Source organism: Erinaceus europaeus, chromosome 10 (assembly GCF_950295315.1).
Source record: "Erinaceus europaeus chromosome 10, mEriEur2.1, whole genome shotgun sequence".
NCBI classification, from domain to species: Eukaryota; Metazoa; Chordata; class Mammalia; order Eulipotyphla; family Erinaceidae; genus Erinaceus; species Erinaceus europaeus.
Window position 1 is genome coordinate 14,930,120 of NC_080171.1, and position 16,509 is coordinate 14,946,628.

Genomic DNA, 16,509 nt, shown 5'->3' on the forward strand with positions numbered 1-16,509 from the left:
AAACCATTTAGGAAGTCGGGCTGTAGTGTAGCGGGTTAAGCACAAGTGGCACAAAGCACAAGGACCAGCCTAAGGATCCCGGTTCGAGCCCCCGGTTCCCCACCTGCAGGGCTCCCCACCTGCAGGGGAGTCGCTTCACAAGCGGTGAAGCAGGTCTACACATGTCTATCTTTCTCTCCCCCCTCTGTCTTGCCCATCTCTCTCCATTTCTCTCTGTCCTATCCAACAACCACATCAATAACAACAACAATAACTACAATGATAAAACAACAAGGGCAACAAAAGGGAATAAATAAATATTTAACAACACAGAAACCATTTCGTCAATGCCAGAAATTCCTTTCGGGCAGTGCTGTTGTAGAAGGCTAACTTTTGTTTTACTGAACTATTTGTCCAGATACTAGGAAAGGAAATGTTAACTTAAGAAGATTGATCATCAGGACAAGGGTTTTGTCCAGCAGAGATGCAACCATTTCTGTCTGGAAGAATAGATAGCCTCTGAGGTCACCATTCTACTGTACAACAGGACATGAACTGACTGCGCAGCTAGCCAGCTTAGCAGTCTTATTCCAGGGTGCTTTCTCCACTGATCACAGCTCTCACTCTCTCCAACCCTACTGTGAGCCAGCTTCGTCATCCTGCTTCGTCATTCCTGTCCAGTGAAGGAGTTTAACGGGTTGCCTGTGCAGCCCACCAGATGCTTGGCGAAAGTCCTGTTTTTGACTCTTTGGAGATTATACTTTGACACCCAGTAATGGCCAGGGCTGTGAGAATTTTAAGCAGAGTGAGGCAATGGGGAGTGACAGTGTCCACTCTGAGCTGAGGTGGGTCACGGGAGGCTTTTCTGGGGAGGTCACCTTTGAGCAAAGACTGGGTGAAATGAAGGAGCAGGTCTGGTGGATGTCTAGGGGTGATGGGATCCTCACAGGGAACACAGATCCTAAGGCAGGTGCTGAGTCTGGACTCTTCCTGGTGTTTGAGGGGGAACTTACAACTGTGGGAACAGAGTGTGATCCTGGGGTGGGGGATGTGGTGGTGTACTGGACTAAGCACATTTAGTACCAAGTGCAAGCACTAGCACAAAGATCAAGGTTCGAGCCCTGGCTCCCCACCTGCAGGAGGGTCTCTTCACAAGTGATGAAGTAGGTCTGCAGGTGTCTCTCTGTCTCTATCTCCCCCTCCCATTCTCAATTTCTCTCTGTCCTATCTAATAAAATGAAGAAGAAGGAGGAGGAGAAGGATACAGAGAAGGAGAAGGGGGAGGAGAAGGATACAGAGAAGGAGAAGGAGAAGAAAAAGGATGTGGTCCTAATAATGAGCTGCAGGAGAGACAGGGTCTGATTGAGAAGGACCTTGTTGCTCAAGGATCTGGACAGCATATTACAGGAGGGCGAGATTTTAAGGTACAGTGTGAATTTTTCTCTCAGACTGCAGGGGAACAGTTGAAACACATCCATCATGATCTACCCTGCTGAGGTTCTCCTTGGGCAAGGGGGGTGGGGAGGAGTGGACGGTCTTCACAATTTGCTGATCCCAGAAGCTGCGTTCATTTCAGCAATGCAGATGTGACCTCAGAGGTGCACACAGCTGCAATCTGGGACTCAAATGCTGTGACCTCTTTGTCCTCCCTCTCTGTCTCCTCACGTACCTCCTCTCTCCCATCTCCCTTAAAGCCTCTCAAAAGATCTTTCCTAAACAAAGGAGCAGTTTTCTCTGGAAGAAAACTTTGGAGGGGCGGACAGTGGAGCACCCGGTTAAGCACACAAAGTATGAAGCACAAGGACCCACACAAGGGTCCGGATTTGAGCCCCCGGTTCCCCACCTGCAGGAGGGACACTTCACAAGCAGTGGAGCAGGTCTGCAGGTGTCTGTCTTTCTCACACCCTTTCTATCTTCCCCTCCTGTCTCAATTTCTCTCTGTTCAATAACACAGGGAAACAATGGCCACCAGGAGCAGTGGATTCATAGTGTTGGCATGGAGCCCCAGCAATAACCCTGGAGGTAAAAAAAAAAAAATTTTTAATAAATAGAAAGAGAAGAAAAGGAAGGGAGGAAAGAAATTTTGGTAATCTTTCTCAAAGGTTCTTAGACAGCCAGTCTTCAAACAAGCAGCTTTTTCTTCTCATTCAGATAGATGAAGCTGGCCTCCCAACAGACACAGGAGCAGGCCTGGGACCTCAGAGAGCTAGTAAGGCTGCCAGTAGAAGTCCAGAGATTTGAAAACAGAAGACTGAGGGAAAATGAAGGAGAGTACAAATTAGAACCAAGAAGTCACTAGAAGGGAATAAGAGGGAAGTTATAGTCAGAAAGTGACAGAGGTCTCCTGAGACTTCAGGGGTGGGAAGGCCCTGGAGGAGGTAGGTCCTGTCCTGGATCTCAGCTCTGCTGCTCAGAGCCAGCATGGCTTGGGCAAATCATGTACCCTCTGTACTCCCTCCAAAGGGTTGTAGGGAGCATGAAAGATAACATGTGCACCTTGCTCTTCTCCTTGTCGGGTGGGTGTGCAGTGCCTGCAAACAGCAGGCTGCTTGGTCTCACCTGCAGCCTGTTGCTTGTATGGATGGCCCTAAGGGAGCCCGGCTTTGACCTAGCACATTATGATTGGGCCCTCCTCAATCGCTATCGAACAGGCCATGGCCGGTGCGCCGCTATGTTCCATCGCTGGGGAGCAAGAGACGACCCGAACTGCCCCTGCGGCTACAGATAGACTATGACCCACATAGTCAACGACTTCCACCTCTCCAGATTCAAAGGAGGTCTCGAAACTTTACATCAGGCTCAACCTGACGCTGTTGACTGGCTACGGAAGAAGGGCAAACGCTAGAAGAAGAAGGGAGCCTGGAGGGAGTCGGGCTGTAGCGCAGCGGGTTAAGCGCAGGCGGCACAAAGCACAAGGACCGGCATAAGGATCCCGGTTCGAACCCCGGCTCCCCACCTGCAGGGGAGTTGCTTCACAGGCGGTGAAGCAGGTCTGCAGGTGTCTATCTTTCTCTCCTCCTCTCTGTCTTCCCCTCCTCTCTCCATTTCTCTCTGTCCTATCCAACAACAACAACTACAACAATAAAACAACAAGGGTAACAAAAGGGAATAAATAAAATAAATAAATAAAAAAAAAAAAAAAAGAAGGGAGCCTGGAGACAGCCCTTCCCACTGAACAATCATTGCAGGCCTGACCACTTCTGCCCCCAACCTTGGGCTCCAGGCAGGTATACAAGGTGCCCGTGGATAGTCCCAGGGCACAGGAAGAAAGGTCCACAATGGCCAGGTCATCATGTCCATCCGCACCAAGCTGCTGACTAGGGAGCAAATGGCTGCAGCCCTGCACAGGGCCAGGTTCAAGTTCCCTGCTCACCAGAAATCTTCATCTCCAAGAAGCAGGACTTCAGCAAATTGAACATAGATGGGATGAGGCCAAAAAGTGCCTCATTGAGAAGTCGGGCGGTAGTGCAGAGGGTTAAGCACATGTGGCGCAAAGCGCAAGGACTGGTATAAGGAACCCGGTTCGAGCCCCTGGCTCCCCACCTGCAGAGGAGTCGCTTCACAAGCGGTGAAGCAGGTCTGCAGGTGTCTGTCTTTCTCTCCCCATCTCTGTCTTCCCCTCCTTGCTCCATTTCTCTCTGTTCTATCTAACAACAACAACAATAACTACAACAATAAAACAACAAAGGCAACAAAAGGGAATAAATCAATAAAATTTTTTTTTAAAGTGCCTCGTCCCTGCTGGCTGTGGGCCACATACACCCCTAACCATGGCATTTGTGGGCCCTGGGTCATGAGAGCTCTGAGTGGCTCTCTCCTTAACTGTGTCCAAGAAGTCTACACCCTCACCAAACTAAAAGAGAAACTGGGTTGTGGAGGTCTTATAAGTGCCTAACATGAGGCAAATGTACCAAAAATATGAGTTGCTACTATCATAAAAATGGCCTCACCCCAAGGCCATGGCTCTACAGGGAACAGTAAGTCCCAGGGGACATGGAAGTTGGGTAGAGAGGAAGAGTGTGCGGCCTTGAGAGCTGCCTGCCAGAGGCAAGAGGTGGCTGGGGCCAACAGGCAGGATGGCAGTCTGCCTGCTCCTCAACAGAGACCAGAATGAAGCCCAAGTCACTAGAAACCTTCCGTGCTGCCCAGCACTATGGAGTCCCCAGAGCTTTCCACACACCAGGGGGTTCTAGCCCAACGTCCCCGAGAGAGACAAGCATGCTCATCCCATTTCACACGTCTAGCCAAGGGCATGGGGCGAGTTGACCAGGGACTCAGCTAGATAGACTCTTCTGTCTAGCTTCAGTCTAAGCAGCCTCTTGTTTGTTGTTCTCCATAACAGGTTTTCAGTGAAGATACTGCTCGACAAAAGGATACCACATCTTAAAAAAAAAAAAAAAAAACAAGGAGCCAGGGAAGATAAAATAATGGTAATTCCTGAGGCTCTGAAGTCACAGATTCAGTCCCCCCTTACCATCATAAGCCAGAACTGTGCAGTGTTCCGGCAAAAAGAAATACATACATATACATACATACATACACGCACACATATACATACATACATACATACATACATACATACATACATACATACATACCATAAACAAGGAAGGAAGGACAGAAGACACCCTTAAGCTTACCTTAAGCTCTTAAGATTCTTACTTTGTGGGAGTCAGGCAGTAGCGCAGTGGGTTAAGTGCATGTAGCGCAAAGCACAAGGACCAGCATGAGGATCCCAGTTCAAGCACCCGGCTTCCCTTGTGAAGGGGAGTTGCTTCACAAGTGGTGAAGCAGGTCTGTAGGTGTCTGTCTTTCTCTCCCCATCTCTGTCTTCCCCTCAATAAACAACAAGGGCAACAAAAGAGAATAAATAAATAAAATAAATATATATATATTAAAAAAGATTCTTACTTTTTTTTTCTTTTTCTGAAGGAGGGGGAGCTTGGGAAATTGCATTGAAACCTTCTAGCTAAGCCTTAAAACCTTAAACAGGACCCAAAAAGGTCTTTTCCCCCAGGGTCATTGACAAGGGTGCTCCTTTGGTCTCACATATCCACGAAGAAGTGTGAACGGCCTGGGCTCTAGGATGGCCTTGCCTCCTGGGGGCAGAGGCATGGACGGGCGCCAGAGGGCACGGGAGAAGAGACAGGATCTTTTTAAAAACTTTTATTTATAAAATGGAAATACTGACAAGACCATAGGATAAGGGGTACAATTCCACACAATTCCCACCACCAGAACTCTGTATCCCATCCCCTCCCCTGATAGTTTTCCTATTCTCTATCCCTCTGGGAGCATGGACCCAGGGTCACTGTGGGATGCAGAAGGTAGAAGGTCTGGCTTCTGTAATTGCTTCCCCGCTGCACATGGGCATTGACAGGTTGATCCATACTCCCAGCCAAGAGACAGGATCTTATTGCTCCCCAGACCACTTACTCAATGAGATTCCCAACAGCCTACACTCTGCTCCACTCCCCCAGAGTGACACACAAGGATCCAGGAAGCTTATCTGCTTGTCCAGGTGGGTCACAAAACAAAGGGCAGACCAGAAGAAGAACCCTTCTATTCATCACCCCCATTCTCACAGCCACACTCAAACCCAATCCTACACACACGCACACGCGCACGCGCACGCGCACGCGCACACACACACACACACACACACACACACACACCCTGTGCACCTCACTCTGAGAATTTTGCTCACTTTCACGAACCCAGTACCACTCTCCTTCACGCCAGGGAGGGGAAAGTTTATGGAAATTGTCTGCAGAAATGACCATTCTGGGCCAACTCCCCGCTTTGGACACCTCTGTTCTATAACTCACACAGACTCCTCCCTCTGGAATGGACCCTCTAGACAACAATTTCTGATGAATTGTGAAGGATCTCCCTCCCTTGTCTTTATGTCTAGCAAGTAAGGTTTGAGTTAATTAAATTGTTTTGTTCTTTTGCACTTTTCAGTACTTCTTGTTTCTGTTTAATGATCAGGTGTTACAAATATAAAAGCAATTAAGATATTAATTGTATGAAGGTCTCTCCTTTTTTCGTGGCTACCTGCCTTTCAGAACCCAGGAGTATTTTCCTAATCCCCAGCCAGCGAAAATCTCTGTCTCTTCTAAGCCACCAAAAGCCTTCACTTTCCCATTCCCCAGCCTTAAGCATCACAGATTTGTAGTTAGAATGCTGTATCCACAAGAACCCATGCAAGGAACCAGGTTTGAGCCTCCATTCCCCACCTGCAGTGGGCACCCTTCACAAGCAGTGAAGCCAGTCTGCAGTTGCCTCTCTTTCTCCCTCTCTACCTCCCCCACTCTCTCAATTTTTTTCTGTCCTATCCAATAAAATGGGATTTAAAAAAAGGGGGATGGCCACCAGGAGTGGTGGATTCATAGTGCCAATACCGACCCCCAGCAATAACCTTCCCAATCGGACTGTGAGTCCACTGAAGGCCACACTGGATAATATGTTTCCAATGCCCAGTTCCTAGCTCCAGTATCCCCAACATCCCGCTTTCAACAACACAGCTATCACCACCCACTATACCCCACAACCACCATTACCGTCATCACCATCACTACTGTCGCCCAGTCAACAGCACCACAATCACCACCATCCATCCACCAGCCCCGCCCATCAACACTACCAACCTATCATCACCGTCATCATCCCGGTTTGAGTCTCCAGTTCCCCTCTTGCAGGAGGGTCACTTCACAAGTAGTGAAGCAGGTCTGTAGGTGTCTATCTTTCTCTGTCCCTCTCTATCTCCCCATCCTCTCTCAATTTCTCTCTGTCCTATCCAATAAAGTGGAAAAAATGGTCGCCAGGAGCAGTGAATTCATAGCATTGGCACCAAGCCCCAGCAATAACCCTGGAGGAAAAAACAAAAGAAACCTCCCCCACAAAAAAAAAAAGGAGGCCTCCTCTTCATGATGGAATCACTCAGTAACACTCACTCTTCTTGGAGACCCTCCATTTTCCACATAACTGACCATGCCCCCCACCAAGCTCTCCTTGGGCAGGTCTTATACATTCAAATGAATACATACATACATAAATAAATAAATAAATAAATAAATAACTATAGGAAGAAATGGACCCCCCCAGCTCCCAAATCTGGGAATGTTGCTGAGGCATCATGTTCACATTGCCTAGGAACCCCCATTTCTCTCCCTCGTGCCTCTTTCTGTCATCAGCATACACCCTGATACCCTGGGGCCTGGCTGGGGGCCAGAGTATCTCAGCCTTAGCTCCTAGCAGCTGTCCTGACAGAGTCTTTCTGGGCCTCTGTCTCCCTGTCAGAACAATGAAGAAATTGGGAAAGATGTGTCTGGGTGCTCTCCCAGCTCGGATGGCCTGTGACACCACAGAGTCTCGCCAGTTTCTTTGCTGGAGGAGTCAGTAGATGGCATTAGTCTCCTTGGGTGGACACTGCTTCTCTGTCCACATCCCTGAAGGCAGGCATGACCCCAAAGACTGACTGAGGGGTATATTCATGAACATGGCTTGGAACCCTCTATCTTTAGGTTTAATGGCCCTGCCAGTCAGAAATCTTCAAGCTAGAAGGGCTTCAGGGATCCACGAGCCCAAATGCAGAGGTGAAAAACTTCCCAAGGCCTTCAGCCAGCTGTGTCAGAGGCCAATCAAGGCCAAGTTCCCAATGTACTCTCTCTCTCTGTCTCTCTCTCTGTCTCTCTCTCTGTCTCTCTCTCTGTCTCTCTCTCTGTCTCTCTATCTTTCTATTTTATGCCTTAGAAAGAAGCAACTGGGCCAACCACAACACTTTCTCAAGATCCATCTTCATATCCACATAACTGTTGCAGTCCAGGTATCCTCTGAAAAGCTGAAGTCCCAGCTACCATAAAGAAGGCTTGTGGGAGGGGGGGAGTCAGGCGGTAGCGCAGTGGGTTAAGTATAGGTGACACAAAGCACAGGAAGCAGCGTAAGGATCCCGGTTTGAGCCCCCAGCTCCCCACCTGCAGGGGAGTCGCTTCACAAGCTGTGAAGCAGGTCTGCAGGTGTCTGTCTTTCCCTCCCCCTCTCTGTCTTCCCCTCCTCTCTCCATTTCTCTCTGTCCTATCCAACAACGACATCAATAACAACAATAATAACTACAACAATAAAACAACAAGGGCAACAAAAATATTCAAAAATTTTTTAAAAAGAAAGAAGGCTTGGGGGGACCAGGCAGTGGCACACCCGGTCAAGCATACATATCACCGTGCATAAGGACCCAGGTTCGAGCCCCAGCTCACCACCTGTAGGAGGGTGCTTGCCAAGTGGCTGAGCAGGTCTGAAGGTGTTTTTTCTCTCCCTCCGACTTTTGTTATTAGATAAGACAGAGATAAAGAGAGACACCCACAGACTCGCTTCATCACTCATGTTACCGACCCCTGCAGGTGGGTCGGTTAACATGTGGCGACTGGGACATGATGAATACAGGATACAGGGCTCTGGTTCCCTAACTCAGTCAGTGTGAAACCTAGCTATGGGCATCACTGACCACTTGTTTTTGTGGGCACTGGCAGGCAGGAAACTCTACCAGAGCTGCCCGTGTCAGTAAATGTCTGTGTGCTCAGTGATAAGGATCTTGCATTCATCCTTGCTTCTTCCTGCTCCGTGTTTAAATGCTGATGAACATGAATTAGTTTTGGCAGCAGGTGAGCCCAGCCGCCCTTCAAAAAAAATCTATGGTAGGTGAGTGAGAGGGCCCCTCTCGTGTAGTCTGGTGGGAGAGGAGGTTTATAGCCAAGAACCCAGAAGGAAGTGGCTTCCTTATTCAACAAATATTTACTGAGTGTCACCTCTGTGCCATCACCTGACCTAAATCATACAAGGTCTCAGCCTTTATCACAACACGAAGAAGGAAGAAAATGATTCTTCACTTCTGAATGAGTGAATTCTGTGGAAATCCAGGAGCTTAGAATGAGATCAAGAAAGACTTCCTGAGAAGGTGACAGTGATCTGAAGCCTGGTGGGTGAGGAGGATTCCAACAGACAGAAAAGTGTGGGGGGAAAGATACTGGCCAGCAGATGAAAGAGACTAAAGAAAGAAGACTAGGAGTATCTCTTCAGAAATAGATGCACATAGGAAGTGACTTGAGATCAAGCTGCAGAGGGGTGTAGCAGCCTACAAAAGGAGACTGAGGAAATAATCTTTATCCCGGTGGACCTGGGAGGGCCTGGAAGGTCTCTCAGCAGAGAAATGACAAATGCTGATTTATGGGAAATAAAGTCACCACCAGTCATGAATGTCATTTGGAGATAGAATCAGAGACATCAGAACACAGAGGTGGATTTTGTGCCAGCAATCAGAATAAATTTGCACATCAACGTACACACACCCTAGGCAACAGAGTAAGAGAAGCCAAAGGGAGTGCGTCAGGGACAGGAAATGAGGCCTGCATGGGATTTGGCAATGAGAAGACTGTCTTAAATGACAAGTTTGTTAAGGTAGAAAGAGAAGGACAGACGACATCTCAGAAGGCCTGTGAGCCTTATGTTTGAAAGAAACCTCAAGTAAGAAATCATCATACATCAGATCTGATAGGAACCTTCAATATTTTTTTTTAAAAATGTTTATTATTGAATAGAGACAGAGAGAAATTGAGGAGGGAGGAAGAGATAGAGAGGCAAAGAGACAGAGAGAGAAAGACACCTGCAGCACTGTTTCACCGCTTGTGAGGCTTTCCCCCTGCAGGTGAGGACCAGGGGCTTGAACCTGGGTCCTGACACACTGTAATGTGTGCACTTTAACCAGGGGTGCCACTGCCTAGCCCCCTCCATTTTTTAACAGGTGTTTTCATCTATTCATTTACTGATGAGAGAGCATGGGGAAGGGGATAACCAGAGCACCACTCTGGCACACATGATGCCAGGGATCAAACTCAGGACGTCATGCTTGCAAGTCTAACATTCTACCCACGCACCACCTCCTGGGTTGTCATTGGTTTACTATTTTATTCCCCTCTTGACTTAGATAGGTAAATTCAAAATAATGGTGGAATCCCAAACCTACTATTTTTAAATGATTAATAGATTCTATTAATTATGATAATCCTCTATGCTTATTATTTTTATATCAATAAAACATACCAACAGGTGTACTTTATTATAGTTTTCATCCATATGCTACCTGAGTTTTCTTTGCAAATTTTATGGGGATATTAAAGTGAATATTTTTGAGCACTTTGCCTATCACAGGCAACGTAAGAAGCCTCTCAAGAATTCCTTGTGGGGAGCCAGCAGTGGCACATCGGGTTAAGTGCATGGACAAACTTCAGGATCCCAGTTCAGGATCCTGGTTCGAGCCTCCGGCTCCCCATCTGCAGGAGGTTCACTTCACAAGCTGTGAAGCAGGTCTGCAGGTGTCTGTCTTTCTCTCCCCCTCTCTGTCTTCCCCTCCTCTCTCAATTTCCCTCTGTCCTATCCAACAACCATGACAGCAATAACAACAACAACAACAAAGATCAAAAAAAAAAAAAAAAAGAACTTGGGAAGATGAGAACTCAGGGAGGGAACTATCTGTCATAAAGTCATAAAGTTTTTCCAAGATTCCTCAGTTTGTAAATGTCTAGCTAAATGCAAACCCATAGCCACCTAGCTCCAAGTCCCAATCTTGTATTACTGTACTACCATCCTGTCACCAAGGAACTACAGGGGTGTGACCAAGGAAGACGTAAGATTAGATAAACACTTAAAATATCAGCAACGAGAGACAGAGACAGAGAGAGGTGAGAGTGAGAGCATGGCAAACTCTGAACAGCATGATGAGCCCAGCCATGAGTCAGAGAGGAGCAGATGGAGGCAAGAGGAGAATAAATAGAATCTTTGTCACAGGAGCCAACGTTAGAGAAAAGTTCAAGCCAAATGCCAACATGAGTCTTGAAGTGAGTCCAAGGTGTCTTATGTGGTAAAGAAGTGCTGATCACAGTAAACAGAGGAGAATTTTGATAACAAAACATCCCAGTGTTTGCAGGCACCCAGGCTACCTGGAAGATTTAGACTGGAGAATCAGAGAGCAGGTGAGAGCTCTAGTTAGAACAGGGCTAGGCCAATGAAACCTATCAGGGCATACTAGCAAACATGCCCCAACACACACCAGGGAAGAGCAATTACAATTACAAGTGCTGGGCATGGGGAGAAAGTCTGATTCCCAGAGTTGCCTCTTACATTATTAAATATATTCAGTTCTCAACAGCAACAAAAAAATACAAGCAATGTAGAGGGGCAAAGAATGTCTGTGTCACACACGGGGAAATAAAAAGCAATTGATTTAAGAAAAAAAAAAAGTGTGCCAGAGAAAACCTAGACACTTAAAACCAGCTATTATATTTTTAGATTTTTTTTTTTATTATTTTGCAAAAGTGAGAAATATCAGAATACTGCTCTGGTCCATTCAGTGCTGCGAATCAAATCTGAGATTTCCAGCTTCTAAATCCAACATTCTAATACTGAGCTGCCTCCCCAGATGCGAAATCAGCAGTTTTTAAATATGTTTAAGGAACTTAAAAGAAAAAAATCATCTAAAGAACTGAAGTATGAACATCCCAGCATATAGAGAGTAATGGTAAATAAAGACTTGAGGGAAGTAGATAGCATAATGGTTATGCAAAGAGACTCTCATGCCTGAGGCTCCAAAGTGTCAGGTTCAATCCCCCACACCACCATAAACCAGAGCTGAAAAAAGACTTGAAAGTATAAAGACAACCCAAGTGGAAATTCTAGAGTTGGAAAGCAGTATAACTAAAATTAAAAACTTAGTTGAGTACAACAGAAGAACTGAACCACCAAAAAAAAAAAAAAGCAACCTTATAGATTTAAAAAATAGAATTAAAATATTATATTTATTAATTTTACTTTATTTTTTTTTATTGGGGAATTAATGTTTTACATTTGACAGTAAATACAATAGTTTGTACATGCATAACATTTCTCAGTCTTCCATATAACAATACAACCCCCACTAGGTCCTCTGTCATCCTTCTTGGACCTGTATTCTCCCCACCCACCCACCCCAGAGTCTTTTACCTTGGTGCAATATAATTTTACTTTTAATGAGAAGAGATACAAAGAGAGAGAGAAGAAAGCACTGCTCAGCTCAGATTTATGATGGTGGCAAGGATTAAACCTGGGACTTTAGAGTCTCAAGCATAAAAGTCTTTTGCATAACTATTGTGCTACCTCCATAGACCTAGTAAACAAATTTTAAAATGAAGAAAAATAAAGAATTTCAGAAACCCAAGGGACATTGTCAAGCGTGCCAGTACACATAATTAGAGTTACAAAAGGAGAGGACAGAAAAGGCAGAAAGAGTACTTAAAGAAATAAGGGGGGAAAAAAACACCCAAGTTTGGTGCAAAACAAAATCCACCCATCCAAGAAATTCAACAACCCCAAAGCATGATAAACACAAAAGATTCAGACATAGACATATCATAACCAAGACTTCAAGACAAAAGACAAACAGAGAATCTGAAAATTGTCACCAGAGAGGCAACTTCTATACAAGGGAACCTCAGCGAGGTCAGAAACCATGGAGGCATATTCAATATGAAAAAAAGACAAAGACTCTGACAGCCAAGAATGCTGCATCTCTGCAAAGATGCACAAGAAAAAGAAAAAAGGGGGAAACAATAGACCTCTATGTATATTGATGCAAAAGCCCTCAACAAAATACTGTCATGTCGAATTGGGCCACAGGTGAAGGGGGTTATATATTTAGCCCACTCAGTATTCATCTCATGATTGCAGGATTGGTTTAATATATAAAAGTTAGCTATTGCTACAGGGTTAAACAAATGATCATTTCAATAGATGCAGAGAAAATTTGTTAACTCCAGGTTTTCTTAGAAAAAAAAAGCACTCAGGAGCCAGGCGTTAACATGTTGGGTTGGGCGCACATAGTGCAAAGCACAGGAACAGACCCAAGGATCCTGGTTCAAGCTCCTGGCTCCTCACCTGTAGTAGGGTCACTTTGCAAGCAATGAAGCAGGTCTGTGGGTGTCTTTCTCTCCCCTCTCTGACCTCTACAATAATGGAAAAAAGATGGCCTCCAGGAGCTGTGGATTTGTAGTGCAGGCACCAAGCCCCAGCAATAACCTGGAGCAGAAAAAAAAAAAAAAAAGCATTCAAGAAATTAGGAATAAAATTCCAGTGATAACATAGCTGTAAAGCATAGACCTGCAAGACTAAAGCTCCGAGTTTAATTCCAGGTTTTATATGACAGAGTTTAGCAGTTCTCGAAACTTTACATCAGGCTCAACCTGACGCTGTTGACTGGCTACGGAAGAAGGGCAAACGCTAGAAGAAGAAGCAGTTTAGCCCTGGTCTCTCCCTCTCATAAAAATAAAGACTCAAAAAAAAAAATGAGTACAATGTTGGGGTGGGGGGAGGTAGTGGCACACCAGGTTAAGTGCACTACCAAGCACAAGTACCCAGGTTCAAGCCCCCACTTCCTACCAGCAGGGGGATGTTCCACAAGCAGTGGAGTAGGTCTGCGGGTATCTTTTCCTCTCTTCTTCTCCCTCTCAGTTTCTCTCTGTATTATCCAATTAAAAAAAAAAAAAGCCAGTAGATTCATAGAGCTGGCACCAAACCCCAACTCTGGTGACAGAAAAAAAAAAATGAGCACAGGCTGGGGAGATAGCATAATGGTTATATAAAAAGGCTTTCGTGCCTGAGGTACCAAACATTCCAGGTTTAATCCCCAGCACTGCCATAAAGCTGAGTTGAACAATGCACTAGGGGAAAAAAAACAACAACAAGGAGGACTAGAATTTCCTGAACCTATGAAAAACTTACAACTAACTTTATATTTAAAAGGTAAAAGTTTATTTCTATATCCTGTCAATGAAGAATCAAAAATGGAATGCAGTAAGCAATTTAATTTACATCAGTCTCAGATTCAGTTCAACTCCTATCAAAGTCACAGCTGGTTTGTTTTGTTTTGCAGAAGTTGAACAGCTATCCTAAAGTTTATGGTGTAATTAGGGGGTCAGGCGGTAGCTCAGCGTGTTAAGCACAGCTGGCTCAAAGCACAAGGACTGGAATAAGTGTCCCCGCTCAAGCCCCCAGCTCCCCACCTGCAGGGGGGCCGTTGCTTCACAAGTGGTGAAGCAGGTCTGCAGGTGTCTGTCTTTCTCTCCCTCTCTCTGTCTCCCCTCCCCTTTCGATTTCTCTCTCTCTCCTATCCAACAACATTATCAATGGCAACAATAACTACAACAACGAGGGCAACAAAATGGGAAAAAAATGGGCTCCAGGAGCAGTGGATTCATAGTGCTGGCACCGAGCCCCAGCAATGACCCTGGAGGCAAAACAAAAAAAGCTTATGGTGAAATTTAAGAGCTTCAGAATAGGCAGAACAATCTTGAGAAAGAAAGGGCAAAGAAGGAAAGAAGAAGCTGAAGGACTCACCATTCCACTGTTTCTAGTGTTAAAGCAGAGCTGTAGTGATTAAAGTTATTTAGTTCTTGCATAAGCAGAGGCATATAGGAACAGAAGTAGGATTCCAGAAAAAACCTACATATCTATAATCAAGTAATTTTCCCCAAAGACAGTTCACTAAGAAAAGGTTTTTTTTTTCCTCAGGAAATAGTGGTAGAACAATTAAATATATGTCTATACAAGTATATATTTAATTGTACTTTGGATCTGTATGTAATATATATGCAAAACAGTGGAGTTGGGCCACATTCTCAGATCATATCTAAAATTTAACACCAGATAAATTAACCCACATAAATCTAAAAAGCTAAAATCATAAGATAGTTACAAGAAAACATGTATAAATCTTTGCAACCTTCTATTATGCATTGACTTCTCAAAATGAAACCTAAAGTAGGAGAAACAAAAAATAAAATGAAATAAATTAAAGGCCATCAGGTTTTTAAAAGTTTGCATTGCAGTTAAACCAGAAAGAGAAGAAGAATATGGGATGATCTCTCTCATAGACAGAAGTTGAGAAATAAGAGCTCACCAAAGTAAGACTCCGGGAGGGAGAGGGCTTTTCAGGCCCACCATAGGGGCTGGGAGAGGCAGTGAGGACACAGACCTTTGACAGTGTGAGCAGTGTGAAACTATATTCCTATTAACTTACAATCGCATGAATCACTATTAATTAAAAAGCGTTTCTGCTTCAGAGGACACCAAGAGAGTGAAAAGACAAGCCACAGAAGGGATAAAATGTTAGCAAATCATATGTCTAGAAGAGGTGTAGTATCCAGAATAAAGATCTTTTGAAATTCAGCAAAAAGAGAAAAATATCTCAATTTAAAAGTTAGGATAAAAGGGCTGGGTGTTGGCACACGTGTTAAGCATACATGTGGTTATATATGGGTGAAAAGGGGGCTGGGTAAACAGGATAGTGGTTAGAAAAATGACTTTTAGACCTGAGGCTCTGAGTTCCCAGGTTCAATCCCTAATACCACCATCAGCCAGAATTGAATGACACTCTATAAAAATAAATTAATTAATTAAATTAAAAAGTTGGAAAGAGGTTTGAAGAAGTAGACATTTCTTCAAAGAAGATATGTAATTGCCAAGTGAAACACGAAAAGTTACTTAACATCATTAGTAATTATTAGTCATTTGGGAAATGCAAATAAAAACCACAATGAAATGCTGCTTGACACATAGTAGCATGGCTACAACGAGAAGAAAAGAAAAAAAAAAACAGATAAGAACAAGCATTGTTGAGGATGTGGAGAAAGCGGAACTCGCATACATTGCTGTGGGAACGTTAATTTGTGCTATTACTTTGGAAAATAGTTTGGCAACTCGTCAAACAAGTATCTGTAGAATAACCTACCATGTGACCCAGATCCTCTGTTCCAAGATACAACCACGAGAAGGGAAGGCACACGTCCCCACGTATCACGCAAATGTGCACCACATTTATAGCACTGCGGGAGTAGTAGTCAGGGGGGTAGCCATCAAAGCGAGGATAAACAAAATATGGTGGACTCATGAAAAAGGAATGAATCGCCTACACCTAGAGAATCTTAAAAAGCAAACGAAACCAGACACCAAAAAGCATCATTCGGTAACTCTGCTTATATTAAGCATACAAATTAGACAGATCTGTAGAGGGAGAAAGTGGATTAGTAGTTTCCAGAGGCTAGCTGGAGAGAGAAATGGAGAGAACCTGGGGCCGGGAGGTGGCAAACCTGGCTGAGTGCACGTGTTACAGTGTGCAGGGACCTGATTTTGAGCCCCCGGTCCCCAACTGCAGGGGGGAAAGCTTTACGAGTGGTGAAGCAGGGCTGAAGGTGTCTCTCTGTCTCTCTCCCTCTCTATCACCCCTCCCTTCCTCTTGATTTCTGGCTGTCTCTATCCAATAAATAAAGAGATTTTTTTAAAAAAGGAAAGAAATGGAGAGAACCATTGAATGTGCAAAGAGTTTCTTTGAAGAGAATGAAAGCTTTCTAGGATTAAGTAGTTGTCGTGGGCATGCAATCCATGAACACACTGAAACACATGAATCTGTATACTACATTCATTTAACAGGGCAGAATTCCCACCCCACCC

General features: G+C 44.8%; 1 non-coding gene across 1 annotated transcript; it reads left to right on the forward strand.

Annotated features, from left to right (window-relative positions):
• Window positions 1–2,455: 2,455 nt before the first annotated feature.
• Window positions 2,456–2,588, forward strand: LOC132541105 (small nucleolar RNA SNORA70). Its single transcript, XR_009552280.1, has one exon. It is a non-coding gene; the product is annotated as a small nucleolar RNA SNORA70 (small nucleolar RNA).
• Window positions 2,589–16,509: the final 13,921 nt, after the last annotated feature.